This window comes from Gossypium hirsutum, chromosome A12 (genome assembly GCF_007990345.1).
Source record: "Gossypium hirsutum isolate 1008001.06 chromosome A12, Gossypium_hirsutum_v2.1, whole genome shotgun sequence".
Classification (NCBI taxonomy): domain Eukaryota; kingdom Viridiplantae; phylum Streptophyta; class Magnoliopsida; order Malvales; family Malvaceae; genus Gossypium; species Gossypium hirsutum.
Genome location: NC_053435.1, coordinates 71,647,868 through 71,671,290, shown reverse-complemented (window position 1 = coordinate 71,671,290; position 23,423 = coordinate 71,647,868). Strand labels below are relative to the sequence as shown.

Sequence of the window (23,423 nt, the reverse complement as noted above, 5' to 3'; positions counted from 1 at the left end):
TGTTCTCCATAGCTAGGGTTTGTTTCAAGCATTCAAGCTCAATAGTAAGTGCATTCAAGCCCCGTTTTTAATGTTCTTACATTTTTGAAATCCTCGTAGCTCGGTTTACCTGTTTCTACCATTATTTTGAGTTAGGGTTTATGTTTAAAAATTTACCCATGAATGATATGCATGTATTTTGATGTTTGGTGGTAGAATATGAATGTTTGAGGTTAGGAGAACGATCTTTTCTAAGCGATTTTTAGCAAAAACGAGCAAAACAACATAATCGGTAAAAATACCTATTGTTCATAACTATGTGTTAGAGTGAGAATTTGTTGTCATAGAAGGGAAAAATGATCAGCATGTCATAAAACATAATAATAAGGGCTGAAATTAAATTTTCGAGCCTAGGGGCAAAATCATAATTTTGTAAAAGTTAGGGGGCAAAAATGTAATTTTTCCATAATGTGATTTTTGGATTGAAATAAATAGTATGAGTGTTAAATGAGCTAATGTGTTGTTATAGATCAAGAAAGGCGTGGAATCGATCTCGAACGGGGGAAGGAAAAGGTTTTGGACTAAATTGCAAAATTTCTATATTTTGCACCGAGGTAAGTTTGTATGTAAATAATACATTAACTTCATTTTCATTTTTATATTTCAGCCTATTATATATATTTTAACTGATTTTGAAGCATAAATCGACTATTGGAAGAATGGAAATAAGTAATAGAGAGAAAAATCCCGGTTGAACATTCGGAAAGATTGTATAATATAGATGGAGCGTAGCTAGGTCACATGTATGGTGCTGAGTGCACATCATGTGTACAAGAGAGCTATGAGATACTATGTAGTAGCTAGGTCACATGTGTGATACGGGATATATCCTATGTAGACAAGAGAGCTACGGGAGAGATAAATGTAGCTAGGTCGCATGTGTGATTCCAAGGGAAGGACATCATGTAGACAAGAGAGCTATGAGATAAACTGGCTAGGTCACATGGGTGGTACTAAGTGTTCATCATGTGTACAAGAGAGTCGAACTATATGAAATATAATGGTGGGGCTGTGTGCTGAAACCATCAAGTATCGAGGATTGATCCGAATTGTTCAACGGGATGGTTTTAAGGTGATATTGTAATCATGGACCTATACTTGTGATGTATGAAATGTGGTGAAAATGAATTGTGATATCCATGTTAAAATGAGGTTAATACAAAGAAAGTGTGAAAGAGTGAATTAGCAATAATACTGTTTTGGACAGTCACAGTGATGTGAATTTGAAAAATCACCAAAAATAGTAGGAATTTAATTAGAGGCTGAATAAGATATGAAATTAAAGCTTAATGAGTCTGTTCCCATGTCAAAGAAACAGAGCAAGTAAAGGAACTCTATATTTTGAGATATTTATATTTGTGTGTGATTTGCTCAGAATGACTATGTGATCCCCTATTCTAAATTTGAAAAATCAATAAAAATTGTACAAAACAAATTAAGAAATAGAGTTTATATGTCTAGATTTCGTATTGAGTCTAGTTTTAAATGAAATAGAGTTCATGGCTATTTGAATTGTGTACTGGTAGAAATCGAATTTGTAGTGAACAGAGGTCAGATCAGTCAAGCTGTATAACAGGGGAAACCTTAACTAATAAACTGTACTAATTGGCTAGACAAAAAATTCTAGAAAAATTTTAGTAAAAATTAATGTGAGTCTAGTTTCAGGAAAAAAATTACGGATTTCAATTTTGAGTTTTGTAACTCGAGTTATGATTTATTTAGTGAATATAACGCAAGAGAGACAGCTTCACCAAAGTGGAGTAAATAGTAAAATTAAAAAGTAGATACACTTGAGTTATTGTGTAAACATATTAAATTCTTTATTCATTATTTATTTACTTGCTTACTAAGCTATAAGCTTACTTTCTTTTCTCTCTTTTGTCTTTTAGTGCCGTCCAGCTTGCATAGGAGTCAAGGATAGTTGAAGATCTGCCTACACTATCAATACTTTTAGGTATTTGAACTGAACATTTTGAATTATGGCATGTATAGTAGACTTAGTTATGTGTCATAATTGTCTAGGTTTAAAATATTAATTATAGTATCTGACCGATTATTTTGTACGAAGCCTTTGAAATTGGCTAGTATTGTTAAAGGCATATGTTATAATGATTCATGGTCTAATTGCACGCCATATTTTTGTCTCGGTTTTATTAAATAGTATGTACTATGATTTGTTAATACATCGTACCCTGTTTCGGCGATGGATACGGGTAAGGGGTGTTACATTTAGTGAATCAGAGCTATCGTTTAGTCGGTTCTCAGACTAATAAAGTGTGTGTAAAAGTCTAGCTATACATGCCATAAATATACTGTGATAGTGAGGTGACTCCTGATTATTCTAAACTGTGTTTTGTTTTAATATAGTAATGGATCCTGAAGGAACTGCGGCTGATGATGCTGCTAGTAATGTGCCGGCTCCCACACAAGGGATCGCGCCTGTAGAAAGGAGACCTAAGACATTGAGACAAGGAGATGAGGCTCGGGATGCCTTTCTCCAAATGATGAACAATTGGTACACTGAGTTTATTCGAGAAAACCCAAATGCTCAACCACCCCCTCTCATACCTTAGACGGTTCCTGTAGCTACTCAAGGCATAGATTTGGTAAGAATGAACAAGCCTCCGGTTGACAAGATTCGAAAACAAGGGGCCGAAGAGTTTAGAGCAAAGATTGATGATGATCCTGAGAAAGCGGAGTTCTGGCTTGAAAATTCTACACGTGTATTTGATGAGCTCTCGTGTACACCCGAGGAGTGCTTAAAGTGTGCTGTATCACTTTTGAGAGATTCAGCCTACCATTGGTGGAAGACTTTGGTAGTAGTGGTGCCAAAAGAAAGGGTGACTTGGGATTTCTTCCAGGAAGAATTCAGAAAGAAATACATAAGTCAGCGATTTATTGATCAAACATGGAATGAGTTACTTGAATTGAAGCAGGGCAAGATGTCTATGGCAGAGTATGAACGTGAATTTGTAAGACTCAGCAAGTATGCCCAGGAATGTGTGTCCACCGAGGCCATTATGTGCAAAAGGTTTGAGGATGGGCTAAATGAGGACATTAAAGTGCTTGTGGGAATTTTGGAGCTGAAACAATTTGTAGTATTGGTTGACCGAGCTCTTAAAGCCGAAGAATTGAACAAAGAAAGAAGAAAGCTGCTACTGAGGCTCGAGATGCCAGAAAGAGGCCGATAAGCAAGTCATTTCAATCTCAATCAAAGAGGTTCAAAGAGACAAACCCTTGAATGACAGTTTCAGCCTGGAGATTCACACAGAGATCGTGGTAGGGGATATTCGGGGTCTAAAGCTGAGGGTAATGTGCGATCTAGAAAGCCTGAATGTCAGCAATATGGCAGGCAACATTATGGTGAGTGTTGGGGAATCGATCGAGCTTGTTTCAAGTGTGGTTCTCACGAGCATTTTATCAGAGATTGTCTAGAGAATGTTAAAAAAGAAAAATTTTGGAGTGCTAGACAGAGTACTATCGCTAGCAGAGGTAGACCACCAAGAAATACTAGAAGTGGAGCTAGCAGTAAAACTGTAATGAAAGATTCAGCGGCAAGATCAGAAGCTAGAGCGCCTGCTATAGCTTATGCCATACGTGCCCGAGAGGATACATCATCTCCCGACGTGATTACTGGTACATTTTCTCTCTATGATGCTATTGTTATTACATTGATTGTTCCCGGGTCTACTCATTTCGATATTTGTCTGAATTTAGTATCTAAAAAGAAGTTGCCTATTAGTTTAATGAGTTTACGATTAAAGTGTCGAACCCCTTAGGCCAATATGTGCTAGTTGATAAGGTTTGCAAGAATTGCCCATTAATGATTCAAGGTCACTGTTTTCCGGCTAATCTGATGCTGTTACCATTTGATGAGTTTGACGTTATTTTGGGAATGGACTGGTTGACATTGTATGATGCCAAGGTAGATTGTAAACAGAAAACACTAGAGTTGAAATGTGATAATGGTGTAATTCTGTGGGTTGTAACAGATGAATCAAATAAATTGCCTGTGGCGATTTCGCACATGCCTGTACAGAAATACATGAGAAAAGGGTGTGAAGCTTATCTGGCCTATGTAATGAATACTGAGCTGTCTGAATTGAAGCTTGAATCAGTACCAATAGTCTGTGAATTTCCAGATGTATTTCCAGAGGAATTGCCTGGATTGCCTCCAAACAGAGAGATAGAGTTTGCCATTGATTTGTTACCGGGGATTGTACCGATCTCGATTGCTCCATATAGAATGGCTTCAACTGAATTAAAAGAATTAAAGGCTCAATTGAAAGAGTTAACAGACAAGAGATTTGTGAGTTTCTCTCCCTAGGGTGCTCCTGTATTGTTCGTAAAGAAGTATGGCTTAATGAGGCTTTGCATTGATTACCGTCAGCTCAATAAGGTGATTATAAAGAACAAGTACCCATTTCTGAGGATTGATGATTTATTTGATCAGTTAAAGGGGACCACAGAGTTTTCAAAGATCGATTTGAGGTCCGGTTACTACCAGTTGAGAGTTAAGGAGTCGGATGTGCCGAAAACCGCCTTTAGAACAAGGTATGGACATTATGAGTTCCTTGTGATGACTTTCGGCTTAACAAATGCTCCAGCTATATTTATGGACTTGATGAACCAAATCATTCGGCCATATTTAGATAAGTTTGTAGTAGTGTTTATAGAAGACATTTAATTTATTCTCGGGATGCGTCTGAGCACACCGAACGCTTGAGAACCATATTGCAGATCTTGAGAGAAAAGAAACTATTTGCTAAGTTTAGTAAAAGTGAGTTCTGGCTTCGTGAAGTCAGATTTTTGGGACATATAGTCTCAGGTGATGGTATTCAGGTGGATCCGAGCAAGATTTTCGCGATCGTTGATTGGAAACCGCCAAAGAATGTATCCGAGGTTAGAAGCTTTTTAGGCTTTGTAGGGTATTATAGACGTTTTGTCGAGGGATTTTCAATGATTGCCTCTCCTATGACTAAGCTGCTGCAAAAGAATGTTAAGTTTGAATGGACTGATAAATGTCAGCAAAGTTTTGAAAAGCTGAAAGCACGATTGACTGAAGCACCAATTTTAGTACAGCCCGAGCTGGGGAAGGAGTTCGTAATTTATAGTGATGCATCATTGAAAGGCCTTGGATGTGTGCTTATGCAAGAGGGTAAAGTGGTAGCTTATGCCTCGATACAATTAAAACCGCATGAGAAGAACTAGAGAAGAACTATCCTACACATGATTTGGAATTGGCTGCTATTGTCTTTGCCTTGAAGATCTGGCGACATTATTTGTATGGTGAAAATGCCGAATTTTTACTGATCACAAAAGTTTGAAGTATTTAATGAATCAAAAGGATTTGAATCTGCCATAGCGAAGATGGCTTGAATTAATGAAGGATTATGAGCTAATGATTGATTATCATTCGGGAAAAGCAAATGTAGTTGCTGACACCTTTGGTAGGAAATCTCTTTTTACTTTCAGAGCCATGAATGCGGGGTTAGCATTGTCCGATGATGGGTCAATCTTAGCAGAGATGAGGGCTAAACTGTTATTTCTCCAGCTGATTTGTGATGCTCAAAAGAACGATAGTGAGTTGCGAACCAAGAGAACTCAGTGCGAATTGGGTTACGACTCAGATTTTTGAGTTGGACTAGTTGACTATTTGATGTTTCGAGACAGGATATGTGACCGAAAAATGATGAATTGATTCAGAAAATATTACATGAAGCGTATAGTGGCTGTTTGTCAGTTCACCCTGCTAGCACAAAAATGTATAATGATTTAAAGAAGTTATATTGGTGGCCAGGCATGAAAAGGGACATTTCTGAATTTGTAACCAAGTGTTTGATCTGTCAACAAGTAAAAGCTGAGCATCAAGTGCCTTCGGGATTACTCCAACTGGTAATGGTGCCTGTGTGGAAATGGGATAGGATTACCATGGATTTTGTAACCGATTTTCCACTGACTCCTAAAAAGAAGGATGCTGTCTGGGTAATGGTTGATAGGTTAACAAAGTTGGCTCACTTTATACCGGTACGTACCGATTACTCACTTGATAAATTAGCTGAATTATATATTACTGAAATTGTGAGGTTGCACGGGGTACCTATGTCTATAACATCAAATAGAGATCCGAGGTTTACCTTGAGATTCTGGAAAAAGTTACAATAAGCTTTGGGCACAAAATTGAACTTTAGTACCGCGTTTCATCCACAAACAGATGGTCAGTCGGAAAGAGTAATCCAAGTACTCGAAGATATGCTTAGATGCTGTGTTTTAGAATTTGAAGGCAGTTGGGAGAAATATCTACCTTTGGTTGAATTTGCCTACAATAACAGTTTTCAGTCAAGTACAAAGATGGCACCATACGAAGCCTTGTATGGTCACAAGTGTCGGACTCCTTTATATTGGACCGAACTTAGTGAGAAACAGATTCATGGAGTTGATCTAGTTAAAGAAACCGAAGAGAAAGTAAAAGTAATTCGTGATTGCTTGAAAGCTGCTTCAGATGGACAAAAGTCATATGCAGATTTAAAAAGAAAAAAGATTGCATTTTAGGTGGGTGATAAAGTGTTCTTGAAGGTGTCACCATGGAAGAAGATTCTGAGATTTAGCCGAAAAGGCAAGTTGAGTCCGCGTTTTATTGGGCCGTACGAGATTATTGAGAGGATTGGATCAGTGGCATATCGGTTGGCATTACAGGCAGAATTAGGAAGAATTCATAACGTGTTTCATGTATCAATGTTGCGACGTTATCGTTCTGATCCTTCACATGTGATTTCTCCAACAAAAATTGAGATTCGATCGGACTGGACCTATGATAGGTACCGATTAAGATTTTGGCTCGAGAAGTAAAATAGTTGAGAAATAAAAGTATAGCTTTAGTGAAAGTGTTATGGCAAAGACATGGAGTAGAAGAAGCTACGTGGGAACCGGAGGAAGCCATGAGAAAACAGTACCCAAACCTTTTTACCTGTCAGATTTTCAAGGACGAAAATCCCTAAAGGGGGGAGAGTTGTAACAGCCTGATTTAGGGCCAAAACGGAATAATGGTTTCGAAACCATGAATTCGAGGTTAAAAAAAATATTTTGATTAAGTTTTAGTGTTTATACTATGATTGCATAATCGTGTGAAAATTTCATTGCGAAATTTTATCGATTGGGTGTTTAATTTGACGTTTAGGACTAAATTGAAATAGGTGAAAAATGTGTGTGTTCTTGTTCATAAAGTACTTGATTGAAATGGGGGTTTTAAGTAGAGGTCCTTAAATGGAAATTAGACTATTATACTTTATATGGAAAAAAATTTGGACATGGATGGAATTTTTAGAAAGTTTAGTAGTAAGGGCATTTTGGTCATTTGCATAATAAATGAAATAAAATGGGAAAAATAACACAAAAATGTGTTCATCTTCATTTAGCTTGGCCGAAACTTGCATGTTCTCCATAGCTAGGGTTTGTTTCAAGCTTTCAAGCTCAATAGTAAGTGCATTCAAGCCCCGTTTTTAATGTTCTTTACATTTTTGAAATCCTCGTAGCTCGGTTTACCTATTTCTACCATTATTTCGAGTTAGGGTTTATGTTTAAAAATTTACCCATGAATGATATGCATGTATTTTGATGTTTGATGGTAGAATATGAATGTTTGAGGTTAGGAGAACGATCTTTTCTAAGCGATTTTTAGCAAAAACGAGCAAAACGGTATAATTGGTAAAAATACCTAATGCTCATAAGTGCATGTTAGAGTGAGAATTTGGTGTTGTCATAGAAGAGAAAAATGACCAGCATGTCATAAAACATAAGTGTAAGGGCTGAAATTAGATTTCCGAGCCTAGGGGCAAAATCGTAATTTTGTAAAAGTTAGGGGGCAAAAATGTATTTTTTCCATTATATGATTTTTGGATTGAAATAAATAGTATGAGTATAAAATGAGCTAAATGTGTTATTATAGATCAAGAAAGGCGTAGAATCGACCTCAAACGGGGGAAGGAAAAGGTTTTAGACTAAATTGCAAAATTTCCATATTTTGCACCAAGGTAAGTTTGTATGTAAATGATAAATTAACTTTATTTACATTTTTATATTTCAGCCTATTATATATATATTTTAGCTGATTTTGAAGCATAAATTGACTATTGAAAGAATGGAAATAAGTAATAGAGAGAAAAATCTCGGTTGAACATTTGAAAAGATTGAATAATATAGATGGAGCGTAGTTAGGTCACATGTATGGCGCTGAGTGCACATCATGTGTACAAGAGAGCTACGAGATACTATGTAGTAGCTACGTCACATGTGTGATACGGGATGTATCCCATGTAGACAAGAGAGCTACGAGAGAGATAAATGTAGCTAGGTCGCATGTGTGATTTCAAGTGAAGGACACTATGTAGACAAGAGAGTTATGAGGTAAATTGGCTAGGTCACATGGGTGGTACTAACTGTTCACCATGTGTACAAGAGAGCCAAATTATATGAAATATGATGGTGGGGCTGTGTGCTGAAACCATCAAGTATTGAGGATTGATCCGAATTGTTCAACGGGATGGTTTTAAGGTGACATTGTAATCATGGACCTGTACTTGTGATGTATGAAATGTGGTGAAAATGAATTGTGATATGCATGTTAAAATGAGGTTAATACAAAGAAAGTGTGAAAGAGTGAATTAGCAATAATATTGTTTTGGACAGTCACAGTGACGTGAATTTGAAAAATCACCAAAAATGGTAGGAATTTAATTAGAGGCTGAATGAGATATTAAATTAAAGCCTAATGAGTTTATTCCCATGTAAATGAAACAGAGCAAGTAAAAGAACTCTATATTTTGAGATATTTATATTTGTGTGTGACTCGCTCAGAATGACTATGTGATCCCCTATTCTAACTTTGAAAAATCAGTAAAAATTATACAAAATAAATTAAGAAATATAGTTTATATTTCTAGATTCCTTATTGAGTTTAGTTTTAAATGAAATATATTTCATGGCTATTTGAATTCTGTACTGGGAGAAATCCAATTCGTAGTGAACAGAGGTCAGATCAGTCGAGCTGTATAACAAGGGAAACTTTAACTAATAAACTGTACTAATTGGCTGGACAAAAAATTTTAGAAAACTTTTAGTAAGAAGTAATATGAGTCTAGTTTCAAGAAAATTTTACGGATTTGAATTTCGAGTTTTGTAACTCAATTTATGATTTATTTAGTGAATATGATGCAGGAGAGACAGCTTGACCAAAGTGGAGTAAATAGTAAAATTAAAAAGTAGATACACTTCAGTTATTGTGTAAACATATTAAATTATTTATTCATTATTTATATACTTGCTTACTAAGCTATAAGCTTACTTTCTTTTCTCTCTTTTGTCTTATAGTGTCGTCCAGCTTGCAGAGGAGTCAAGGATCGTTGAAGATCTGCCTACACTATCAATACTTTTGGGTATTTGAACTGAACATTTTGCATTATGGCATGTATAGTAGACTTAGTTATTTTGTTACGTGTCATAATTGTCTAGGTTTAAAATATTAATTATAGTATCTGACCGATTATTTTGTACGAAGCCTTTGAAATTTGCTAGTATTGTTAAAGGCATATGTTATAATGATTCATGATCTAATTACACACCATATTTTTGTCTCGGTTTTATTAAATAGTATGTACTATGATTTGTTAATACCTCGTACCCTGTTGCGGCGATGGATACGGGTAAGGGGTGTTACATCTTCCATGTCTAGAAGAACAAAATCAATTGGGAATATAAATTTATCAATTTTGACAAGAACGTCTACAATGATACCCCTAGGAAATCTAATGGTTTTATCTGCTAACTGAATGCTCATGCTAGTTTGTTTGGGTTTCCCAAGACCTAGTTGTTTAAACCTTTTATAGAGCATGACGTTAATGCTCGCCCCTAAATCAGCCAATGCATTATTAACATCTAAGCTACCAATTAAACAAGGAATCGTAAAACTCCCTAGATCTTTCAATTTGTTGGCCAGTTTATTCTGCAGAATGGCTGAGCAAACTGCATTCAACTCCACATGCGACGCCTCATCCAACTTTCGTTTATTTGCTAAAAGCTCCTTTAAAAATTTAATTACGTTTGGCATTTGTGAAAGAGCTTCAATAAACGGTAAGTTAATATGAAATAGTTTTAGTAATTTAAGTACCAAATTGTTCGTCCGTGTGGTCTTTCCTTGTCGCACTGGGATATGGCACACGAGGCTTGTACTCTTTACTTACCGGTTTTCGATTACTGTGGTCCACCTCACCTTTACCTTTACTTACCACAATTCCCTTCCTCGGTTCTGGTTAAGGTTCAACTAACCCTTCTTCATCTCGAACGGTAATCGCATTAAGTTGTTCCCTTGGGTTAGATTCAGTATTACTCGACAAGCTACCTTGTGGCCATTCAGAAATCAGTTTGGCAAGTTGGCCTGTCTGAGTTTCGAGCCCTTGGATCGACGCTTTTTGATTCTTAAGTACTGTCTTGGTATTCTGAAAATGAGTTTCTAACACCGAGATAAATTTCGTTAGCATCTCTTCAAGGTTCGGCTTTTTTCCTGCTGGTAAGGTGATTGTTGAAAACCTGGGGGATGATGTGGCCTTTGATTTCCTTGGCCACCCCACGAGAAGTTGGGATGGTTCCTCCAACCTGCATTATAAGTGTTACTGTATGAGTTATTTTGAGGTCTAGAATTATTGTTACCCATATATTGAACTTGTTCCTCCTCGGTGCCAGGGTTGAAGGGTGGAAAATCTGAGTTGTGCATTCCTCCATTTGAATCACACCTCATCACTGGATGTACCTGAGTAGAACCATATAAACCATCAATCTTTTTATTTAAAAGTTCTACCTGGTTTGACAGCATAGTGACCGCATCGAGGTTAAAAACACCAGCTGCTTTTGTTGGCTTTGTTCAGATGACTTGCCACTGATAGTTATTCAGTGACATCTCTTCAATAAATTCATAAGCCTCTTCAAGTGTTTTGTTGTTCAAGGTTCCACTGACGGCTGTGTCGATGAGTTGTATTGTTGAAGGGTTCACACCTTTGTAAAAAGTTTGAACCTGCAGCCATAGAGATAGCCTATGGTGAGGACACCTTCTTAATAGGTCCTTGTATCTCTCCCATGCATCATAGAGTGTTTCTAAATCCATCTGCACAAAAGAGGAAATATCATTCCTTAATTTAGCCGTTTTAGCCGATGGAAAGTATTTAAGAAAAAAAATTTTGGTTATTTGTTCCCAAGTGGTGATCGATCCTCGTGGTAATGAGTTCAACCACTGTTTAGCCTTATTCTTCAATGAAAAGGGAAATAACCGAAGGCGAATGGCATCATCAGAAACGCCATTGATCTTAAAGGTGTCGCACAATTCCAGAAAATTTTCCAAATGAGTGTTTGGATCCTCATCCTGCAAACCATCAAACTAAACAAATTATTGTATCATTTGAATCGTGTTAGGCTTCAATTCAAAATTATTTGCAGCAATAGTAGGTCTAACTATACTCGATTCAACTCCTATTAAACTAGGTTTAGCATAATCATACATAGTACAAGGAGCAGGATCCTGATCTAATCGGTTCGCAATAGCCACAGGAGGTAGCAGATTATTATGATTATCAGCCATCTCCTCGGTTGTGGTTTGAATATCGTCCTCTCGCCCTTCCTCTATGTATTGTAGACTTTACCTTATCTCTCTTCGATTTTTTCGAGTTGTGCTTTCGATCTCACTATCAAAAAGTAGAGGTCTTGATAGGTTTTTTCTAGTCATAAACTATAAAAACGTGCCAAAAGTAAATAAAAGAAAATTTAGTGATATAAACAAAGTTAAAACAAAAATTAAATTGCAATAAAATAAATGGCTAAAGTAATAAAAATTAAGCGTTCCTAATATCTCAGTTCCACGGCAACGGTGCCAAAAACTTGATGCGTGTGATAAGTTTTATATTTATGATTAATCATACTTGAAAACTAACTATTATCACGATAAAGGCAAGTGCACCTATCGAATAGTAGTATAGCTTATAGCAAGACCGAAATGTCGAACCCACAAGAACTAAAAGTACTAGTATTAACCTTCTTTTTATTATCTAGCCTAAAAATAAGGGGATTTTCTTTAACTAAACTAAGAATACATAGGAAGTAAATTGGGGAAATACTTGTTATTTGATTTAGACAATACCCAAGGAAGAATACACCTAAACTTCACTTGTTATTTGACTCTGAATTAGATGATTTATTCACTTGACTCGATCCGTAGAAATCCCTAATTTATTGATAAACCGTAATTTATACATATTTTTACCCCATGCTTAACGCATTTTATGGATGATTTCCTATTAGAATTGGTGAATTCGATGCTCCAAATGCTTTAATTTCATGTTTTATACTTAGGAGAGCATAGGAGAGCAAAGGGAACGAGAAACGAGCAAAAAATAGAGAAAATGGGCCGAAGTACAAAATCAACACGGCCTGGACCTCCTCACACGGGCAAACCACACGGCCGTGTCAATTTGGCAGTTTCGAAGCTGTGATAACCCGAATTAGGGCCTAATCGAAATAGTGGTTTTGGGACCACAAAATCTGAGATATAAATAATTATTTTATGATTATTTTGAGGTCTATGATATGATTTCATGATTGTGTGAAAATTTCGTGAAGAAATTTTATGCATAAAGTGCTTAATTTGAAGTTAGGGACTAAATTGAATAAGTTGCAAAACTTGCATTCTAGAAGTTTCTAGTATGAAATAGCTTTGAAATATTAATTAGGAGGTCTTAAATAGAATTTGACCAATTTCTAAGTTTATGGACAAAAATTTGACATGGATGGAATTCTTGGAAGTTTAGGAAGGAAGGAGATTTTGGTCATTTGGATATTAAATGAAATAAAATGGGAAAAATAACACAAAAATGATCATCTTCTCCATAAGTTGCTGCTGAATTTTGCTCCCCACCATAGCTAGGGTTTCAACACTTTTATGCCTTGATTGTAAGTGATTTCTATGCCCGTTTTTATTGTTCTTTACATTTTTGAAATCATCGTAGTTCGATTTACCTATTTCTACCAATATTTTGAGCTAGGGTTTATATTTAAAATTTTACCCATGGATGATATGTATGAATTCTGATGTTTTATGGTAGAATATGAAGTTTGAGATTGTGTTAAACAACTTTTGCTAAGTGATTTTTCGTAAAAACGAGTAAAATGACATAATCGGTAAAAATACCTAATATTCATAAGTACATGTTAGAGTGTGAGTTCGATGTTTCTATAGAAGGGAAAAATGATCAGCATGTCATAAAACATAAGAAAATAAGATGAGGTTTAATTTACGAGCCTTGGGGTAAAAGTGTAAATATGTGAAAGTTTAGGGGCAAAATGGTAATTTTGCCAAAGTTCGTACTAGGGGCTGTTTTGATGAATGTGTGTATTAAATAAATTAATTTGGTATTATAGATCAAGAGAAAAGAGATTCGAGTCAAGATCGGGGGAAAAATAAAGTTTACGAGGAATAGGCTCGACTATTCTCATTTTGTATCGAGGTAAGTTCATGTGTAAATAAGGTATCATAATTTTTATTTTAAGTGATTTAATGATATTTTTATGATATGATATTTATTATCATGAAATATTGTGCTTTGTGAATTATTATTTGGTAATACACAAATTATGTGAATAATTTAATAAGTTGAGACGTTAGCAAATATCGATTTCTATATTCCGAAGAAGGCGATTGAAATGTGTAATTGAAAAGAATCCCATTTGAACCTTGGGAATAGATTAGGGTACAAGTGACATGTCACTAGGATGGTTGAGTTCCGAACTCGTTGAGTTGAGTTTGAGTTCGTGAGATGTAACTAGGCATCCAAGCTCGTTGAGTTGAGTCCGAGTTCACTTATGGATGCGAACTTCCGAACTCTAGTCATCCAAACTCGTTGAGTTGAGTCCGAGTTCACTTATGGATGTGAACGTCCAAAGTCGTTGAGTTGAGTCCGAGTTCGTGAAATGTAACTAGGCATCCGAACTCGTTGAGTTGAGTCCGAGTTCGCTTATGGGCGGGTTACATGGTAGCTTGTCTACATATGTGGCACTTATGTGCAAACTTTCCATGTATCCGAGTTATATTCCAATGTGTTCAATGGGTAAAATTCTAGTGAAATGGAGGAATACTCAAGATGCAAGTGACATATTGGTAAGTGTTGTGGAATAGGCACTTTGGAGAGGTATGTACTTAACCCTCAGGTTGAGACTTGATACGAAAACAATAATATGGTAATATGATGAATGATGAATAGAAATGTGATACATGTTTTGGTGATATTATGCTAATGTTGGTTGGTATAATTGCTTTGTTAAGTTATTTGTTATTTGCATGTGGACTTATTAAGCATCTATGCTTACTCCCTCCTTTTCATTTTTTGTAGTTTTGACAAGTAAATTTGGAGATCGAGACGGTCGGAGGCACGCTCACACTATCACTGGACAATCGTGATATAATGACTTGAAATTTTTGGAAATATGGCATGTGTAGCATTCCAATCATTTTGTGTGTATAATCTTATGATATGTCCATGGATGGAATGGAAATGTTTGAGAATGATTAGCTATGGGAATGGCTAATCAAGTTTAAATATGATAACTTGTATGCTTTATGTCTTAACTAAACCATGAAAATCCTTGGAAAGGTAAAATTTGCCACAAAACAGAATCAAACATCAGTATTGATGTGAATTTGAAAAATCACTAAAAATAGTAGAAAGGGAATTAAATGATGAATAAGTTATGGAATGAAAGTGATGAGTCTATTTTCATATGGAAGAAATGAAACAGGTAAATGAGTTATATTTTATGAGATATTTATGTTTTGGTGGAATAGGGTCAGAGTGGTCTCTGAATCCCGTATTCTGAAGTTAAAAATTCACCATAAATTGTACAAAAACAATTAAGAGTTTTACATTACATTTATGAAATACTTATTGAGTCTAGTTTTATAGAAACAAACAGAATAGTCATTGAAACTCTTTACATGGAGATATATGATTTGTAGTACATAGGGGTCAGAGTAGCCGAACCTTGAAACAGGGGAGAATTTAACTAATAAACTGTAGTAGTTGGCCCAAGAAAAAATTCTAGAAAACAATTATCAAGTAGATATATGAGTCTAGTTTCAAGGAAAATTTACGAAATTGGATTTTGAGTTTCGTAATTCAAGATATGAATTTTTTAGCGACTGTGACGCAATTAGCCAGCTTGTCTGGAAATTCTAAAATAAATTGTTTAAGCTATTTAATTCATGAATTAAGTCCGTTAACATCTCGATCTCGACTCCGGCGATGGTATCGGGTGCTGGGGCATTAAATTTGGTGGTATTAGTACAGGTTTAGTCGGTTCTTGGACTAACGTGGTGTAAGTACGGATTTTGCTATACATGCCATATTTATATATTGTGATAGTGTGACGACTCCTGACCTTTTTAAATGATTTTTTTATAGTAAATGGATCTGAATCCAACTATGGCTGATGATGTAGAGAGTAATGCGCCAGCTCCTACTAAAGGGGCGGTGCCGACTGAAAATTGACCTCCTACTGTTTTCCAAGGAGGAGGAGAAAGGGCTTGGGAAGCCTTTCACCAAATGATGAATGCTTGGTATACAAAGTTCATTCGTACGAACCTGACTGCTCAACAACCTCCCCCACCACCCTCAATTTCTCGACCTATACCCAGATGCCTTCAGGTATGGATCTGATGAAATTCCATAAATCTCCGGTTGACCGAATCCGGAAGCAAGGGCCAAAGAATTCAGGGCAAATGTTGATGATGACGCTAAAAAAGTAGAATTTTGGCTCGAAAATTCTATTCGGGTATTTGATGAGTTATCTTGTACACCTGAAGAGTGCTTGAAGTGTGCTATATCATTGCTAAGGGATTCGGCTTATCATTGGTGAAATACATTAATTTCAGTGGTGCCGAAAGAGAAGGTGACTTGGGAATTCTTTCAAGAAGAATTTCGGAAGAAATATATCAATGAAAGATTTTTAGACCAGAAGCGTAAAGAGTTTCTCGAGTTGAAGCAAGGCAACATGACAGCTATCGAGTATGAAAGAGAGTTCATTCAATTGAGCAAGTATGCTCGAGAATATATCCCTTCAGAGGTTAAAATGTGTAAACGATTTGAAGATGGACTTAATGAAGACATCAAGGTATTTGTGGGTATTCTTAAGTTGAAAGAATTTATGGTACTTGTTGATCGGGCTTGCAAGGCTGAAGAACTAATTAAAGAGAAGAAAAATACAGAGTCTGAGACAAGAAATTGGAAGAAAAGATCGATGTTTTTACAAGAGATTTATGAAGCTCAGAGAAGTGATAAAGAATTACAAGCTAAAAGAAAACAATGTGAGGCAGATACAAGATCAGACTTCAGAATCAGCTTTGATGGTTGTCTGATGTTTAAAGATCGAATTTGTGTACCGAAAAATAATGAGTTGATTCGGAGGATCTTGCACGAAGCACACAATGGTTGTTTATCTATGCATCCGGGTAGTACAAAGATGTACAATGCCTTGAAGCAAATGTATTGGTGGAACGGAATGAAAAGAGATATTTCCGAGTTTGTATCGCGATGCTTGGTTTGTCAGCAAGTAAAAGCTGAACATCAGGTGCCTTCGGGTCTACTTCAGCCTATCATGATTCCTGAATGGAAATGAGATCGAATTATTATGGATTTTGTATCAGGATTGTCGTTAACTCTGAAGAAGAAAGATGCCATCTGGGTGATAGTCGACAGATTGACTAAATCAGCCCATTTTATTCCGGTACGCACTGATTATTCTCTTGATAAGTTAGTTGAATTATATATTAGTGAAATTGTTAGACTCACAGAGTACCTTAGTTGAATTATATATTAGTGAGATTGTTAGACTTCACGGAGTACCCTTGTCGATTATTTCGGATAGAGATCCGAGGTTTACTTCACAATTTTGGCAAAAGCTGCAAGAAGCATTAGGTACAAAGTTAAATTTTAGCACTGCCTTCCATCCACAGACTGATGGACAATCAGAGAGAGTAATTCAGATTCTTGAAGACATGCTCAGATGTTGCGTGTTGGAGTTCCAAGGAAGTTGGGAAAGGTACTTACCGTTGGTGGAATTTGCTTACAATAACAGTTATCAGATGAGTTTGAAAATGGCACCTTATGAAGCGTTGTATGGTCGCAAGTACCGGACACCGCTGTATTGGACCTAACTCAAAGAAAACCAGAATTATGGAGTTGATTTAATCAAGGAAACTAAAGAAAAAAGTGAAAGTGATTCGAGACTGCTTGAAAGCTACTTCAGATAGGCAAAAATCTTTCGCAGATTTGAAGAGAAAAGAGATCGAGTTTCAAGTTGGTGATAAAGTGTTTTTAAAGTGTCTCCGTGGAAGAAAGTTCTTAGATTCAGTCGGAAAGGCAAGTTGAGTCCACGTTTCATCAGACCGTATGAGGTAATTGAAAGAATTGGCCCGGTAGAGTATTGGTTAGCATTACCGTCGAAATTAGAGAAGATCCATGATGTATTCCATGTATCTATGTTACGTCGGTATCGTTCTGATCCTTCACATGTGATTTCACCGACAGAAATCGAGTTACAATCGGATATGACTTACAATGAAGAACCGATTAAAATTTTAGCTAAGGAGGTCAAGCAACTGAGAAATAAAAGTATCGCTCTCGTGAAGGTATTGTGGAAAAAACATGGGGTAGAAGAGGCTACATGGGAGCCCGAGGAAACTATGAGGAATCAATACCCACACTTGTTTATCGGTAAGATTTTCGGGGACAAAAATCCTTAAAGGGGGGAGAGTTGTGATAACCCGAATTAGGGCCTAATTGAAATAGTGGTTTTGGGACCTCAAAATCTGAGGTAGAAATAATTATTTTATGATTATTTTGATGTCTATGATATGATTTCATGATTGTGTGAAAATTTTGTGAAGAAATTTTATGCATAAAGTGCTAAATTTGAAGTTAGGGACTAAATTGAATAAGTTGCAAAACTTGCATTCTAGAAGTTTCTAGTATGAAATTGCTTTGAAATATTAATTAGGAGGTCTTAAATAGAATTTGACCAATTTCTAAGTTTATGGACAAAAATTGGACATGGATGGAATTTTTGAAAGTTTAGTAAGGAAGGGCATTTTGGTCATTTGGATATTAAATGAAATAAAATGGGAAAAATAACACAAAAATGATCATCTCCTCATAAGTTGCTGCTGAATTTTGTTCTCCACCATAGCTAGGGTTTCAACACTTTTATGCCTTGATTGTAAGTGATTTCTATGCCCGTTTTTAATGTTCATTACATTTTTGAAATCCTCGTAGCTCAGTTTACCTATTTCTACCAATATTTTGAGCTAGGGTTTATATTTAAAATTTTACCCATGGATGACATGTATGAATTTTGATGTTTTATGGTAGAATATGAAGTTTGAGATTGTGTTAAACAATTTTTTCTAAGTGATTTTTCGTAAAAACGAGTAAAATGACATAATCGGTAAAAATACCTAATATTCATAAGTACATGTTAGAGTGTGAATTTCATGTTGCTATAGAAGGGAAAAATGATCAGCATGTCATAAAATATAAGGAAATAGGATGAGGTTTAATTTACGAGCCTTGGGGCAAAAGTGTAAATATGTGAAAGTTTAGGGGCAAAATGGTAATTTTGCCAAAGTTCGTACTAGGGGCTGTATTGATGAATGTGTGTATTAAATAAATTAATTTGGTATTATAGATCCAGAGAATAGAGATTCGAGTCAAGATCGGGGGAAAAATAAAGTTTACGAGGAATAGGCTCGACTATTCTCATTTTGTATCGAGGTAAGTTCATGTGTAAATAAGGTAACATAATTTTTATTTTAAGTGATTTAATGATATTTTTATGATGTGATATTTATTATCATGAAATATTGTGCTTTTTGAATTATTATTTGGTAATACACAAATTATGTGAATAATTTAATAAGTATGAGACGTTAGTAAATATCGATTTCTATATTCCGAAGAAGGCGATCGAAATGTGTAATTGAAAAGAATCCCGTTTGAACCTTGGGAATAGATTAGGGTACAAGTGACATGTCACTAGGATGGTTGAGTTCCGAACTCGTTGAGTTGAGTCCGAGTTCGTGAGATGTAACTAGGCATCCGAGCTCGTGGAGTTGAGTTCGAGTTCACTTATGGATGCGAATGTCCGAACTCATTGAGTTGAGTTCGAGTTCGTGAAATGTAACTAGTCATCTGAGCTCGTTGAGTTGAATCTGAGTTCACTTATGGATGCGAACGTCTGAACTCGTTGAGTTGAGTCCGAGTTCGTGAAATGTAACTAGGCATCCGAACTCGTTGAGTTGAGTCTGAGTTCACTTATGGACGGGAACGCCCGAGCTCGTTGAGTTAAGTTCGAGTTCGTTTATGGGCGGGTTACATGTTAGCTTGGCGACATATGTGGCACTTATGTGCAAACTTTCCATGTATCCGAGTTATATTCCGATGTGTTCAACGGGTAAAATTCTAGTGAAATGGAAGAATATTCAAGATGCAAGTGACGTATTGGTAAGTATTGTGGAATGGGCACTTTGGACAGGTATGTACTTAACCCTCGGGTTGAGACTTGATACAACAACAATAATATGGTAAGATGATGAATGATGAATAGAAATGTGATACATGTTTTGGTGATATTATGCTAATGTTGGTTGGTATAATTGCTTTGTTAAGTTATTTGTTATTTGCATGTGTACTTACTAAGCATCTATGCTTACTCCTCCTTTTCATTCTTTGTAGTTTTGACAAGTCAATTTGGAGATCGGGACGGTCGGAGGCACGCTCACACTATCACTGGACAATCACGGTATAATGACTTGAAAATTTTTGGAAATATGGCATGTATAGCATTCCAATCATTTTGTGTGTATAATCTTACGGTATGTCCATGGATGGAATGGAAATGTTTGAGAATGATTAGCTATTGGAATGGCTAATCAAGTTTATACATGATAACATGTATGCTTTATGTCTTAACTAAACCTTGAAAATCCTTGGAAAGGTAAAATTTGCCACAAAACAGAATCAGACAACAACAGTAACGTGAATTTGAAAAATCACTAAAAATATTAGAAAGTGAATTAAATGATGAATAAGTTATGGAATCGAATCTTGATGAGTTTATTTTCATATAGAAGAAACGGAGCAGGTAAATGAGTTATATTTTATGAGACATTTAAGTTTTAGTGGAACAGGGTCAGAGTGATCTTTGAATCCCCTGTTCTGACTTTAAAAATTCACCATAAATTGTAAAAAAACAATCAGGAGTTTTACATTACATGTATAAAATCCTTATTGAGTCTAGTTTTATAATAAATAAATAGAATAGTCATTGAAACTCTTTACAGGGAGATATATGATTTGCAATACGCAGGGGTTAGAGTAGTCAAACCTTGAAAAAGGGGAGAGTTTAAATAATAAACTGTACTAATTCGCCTGACCAAAAATTCTATAAAAATATTAGTAAGTATATATATGAGTCTAGTTTTAAGGAAAATTTACAAAATTGGATTTTGAGTTTCGTTACTCAAGATATGAATTTTTGAGCGACTGTGATGTAGTTAGCCAGCTTGTCTGGAAATTTTAAAATAAATTGTTTGAGCTATTTAATTAATGAATTAAGTCCGGTAACATCTCGTGCTCGACTTTGGCTACGGTCTCGGGTGCTGGGGCATTACAGAAGAATGATTCATACAGGCGTGTCCCTGCCGAGCACAAGTTGAGTCCAATACACCCTATAGGAGGAAGAATAGGGAGGCACAGAATAGGGAGTAAGGAATTACTCCGAGGAAGCCAATTGATCCATCTCAGAAGCCGGATTCACCTCAAGACTGAAGATCTCTCCTCAATTTCCCCTTCAAGAGTTCTGGGTTTTCTTTATGTTTTGTATTCTTTATTATTCTGAGATGTTTTCTTATTTAGTTATAAACTAAATCCCCTAAATACCTAAGGGGAATGAAACCTAAGACGAATCTTGTTATTATTTTTTGAATTGTATGATAAATATTTAACTTGTTCTTAGTTATGTGTTCTTAATTCTTTTTTTGATATCCCAGCATACTGATCCAATATAAACTCTTATTCAGAAGAGGAATAGACCCTGTCTAAGAGTACATTTGTCATAATTAAGTAGATTTGATTGCGCGCCTAGACATAGGGTGATAAGATTTTGTCGGATTAGGTTGAAACCTAATAAGGGGATCCATAGATCGAGTTAATGCAACCCTAGGGTGTTAATAGAGAAAGGTCTCAATTATTCATTCTAGGGATTAGACGTTATTAGTCTTGAACAGGGATAATAACATAACTTAGGGATCTCTACGAAACAAGTTAAATGAATAAATCGTCTGATTTGGAGCCAGAATAACAAGTAAAGTGTAGGTGGATTTTTCCTTAGGTATTGTCTTAATTCAATCGATTTTCCCAAAAGCAATTTTCCAATTCCATTCTCTGTGAATTCTTAGTTAGATAATTAGTTAGTTAAAACAAAAACCTCTTTATTTTTAGGCTAGATAATAAGAAGACAATCATTACTAGTACCTTTAGTTCCTTTGGGTTCGACAATCCGGTCTTACTAAAACTATACTACTGTTCAATAGGTACACTTGCCTACATCGTGATAATAGTTAGTTTCAAGAATGATGAATTATAAATATTTAAAACCTATCACGAAATCACGCGATCAAGTTTTTGGCGCCGTTGCAGGGGAGCTAAGGTATTAGGAACGCTCAATTTTTATTACTTTAGCCATTTATTTTTCTTGCAGTTTATCTAATTTTATTATTATTAGTTATTAATTTTTATAGTTTATGACTAGAAGAAACCCGTCAAGACCACTACTTTTTGACGAAGAAATCGATCGCACAGTTTGTAGAAACCAAAGAGAAATAAAGCGAAGCTTAAGATACACGGAGAACGAACAAGAGGACGATGCTCAACCCCCAACCGAAGAGATGGCTGAAAACAAAGACAATCAGCTACCTCCTGTAATTGCGGTTAATCAAAATCCTGCTCCACGTACTATGTATGATTATGCTAAACCTTCTTTAACAGGAACTGAATCAAGCATAGTTAGACCTGCTGTAGTTGTAAATACCTTTGAACTAAAACCTAACACTATTCAAATGATACAACAATTTGTTCAGTTTGACGGTTTACAGAATGAGGATCCCAACGCTGACTTAGCAAACTTCTTGAATTCTGCGATACTTTTAAAATCAATGGCGTCTCTAATGAGTCTTCGGTTGTTTCCCTTTTTATTAAGAAACAAAGCTAAACAGTGGTTGAACTCATTACCACGAGGGTCAATTACTACTTGGGAACAAATGACTAAAAAAGTGTTACTAAAATATTTTCCGCCGGCTAAAATGACTAAATTACGTAATGATATCTCTTCTTTTGTGCAGATGGATTTAGAAACACTCTACGATGCATAGGAGAGATACAAGGACCTTTTGAAAAGGTGCCCTCACCATGGGTTACCGCTTTGGTTACAGGTTCAAACGTTCTATAATGGCCTGAATCCTTCGACTCGACAAATGGTTGACGCAGCTGCTGGCAGAACCATCAATAATAAAACACCTAAAGATACCTATGAGTTTATAGAGGAGATGTCACTGAATAACTATCAGTGGCAAGTCATGAGGACAAAGCTAACGAAAACATCCGGCGTTTATAACGTCGACTCGGTCATCATGCTCTCTAATCAAGTAGAACTCTTGAATAAGAAAATTGATGGTTTTCTTAGTTCTTTGCAGGTTCACCCAGTAATGCAGTACGAAGCAAGTGGAGGTGGAACAAGTCATTCGTAATACCAACCCTATGGCCACAACATGGATAACGAACAATTAAATTACATGGGTAATAATCCTCGACCTCAAAAAAATCCATATAGTAACACTTACAATGCAAGTTGGAGGAACCACCCCAATTTCTCGTGGGGTAGTCAAGGAAATCAAATACCATAACCACCTCCAGGCTACCAACAACCACCCTACCAACAGGAAAAGAAGCCGAACCTTGAAGAAATGCTCTCCAAGTTTATATCGGTGTTAGAAACTCGTTTCTAGAATACCGAGACAACACTTAAAAATCAACAAGCGTGGATCCAAGGGCTCGAAACTCAGATAGGCCAGCTTTCCAAATTAATCTCCGAACAACCACAAGGAAGTTTTATAATATCCTGATTTTGGGCCTAGTCGAAATAGTGGTTTCGTGACCACAAAATCTGAGATAGAAATAATTATTTTATGATTATTTTAAGGTCTATGATATGATTGCATGATTGTGTGAAAATTTCGTGAAGAA

The 23,423-nt window shown here is 36.0% G+C and overlaps 2 non-coding genes across 2 annotated transcripts; one reads left to right on the top strand and one right to left on the bottom strand.

The window, feature by feature from the left end:
* The first annotated feature begins 11,117 nt into the window (after window positions 1-11,117).
* On the top strand, window positions 11,118-11,224 carry LOC121211715 (small nucleolar RNA R71). Its single transcript, XR_005906934.1, has one exon. It is a non-coding gene; the product is annotated as a small nucleolar RNA R71 (small nucleolar RNA).
* Window positions 11,225-22,489: 11,265 nt separating this feature from the next.
* On the bottom strand, window positions 22,490-22,596 carry LOC121211859 (small nucleolar RNA R71). The gene has a single exon (XR_005907076.1). It is a non-coding gene; the product is annotated as a small nucleolar RNA R71 (small nucleolar RNA).
* Window positions 22,597-23,423: the final 827 nt, after the last annotated feature.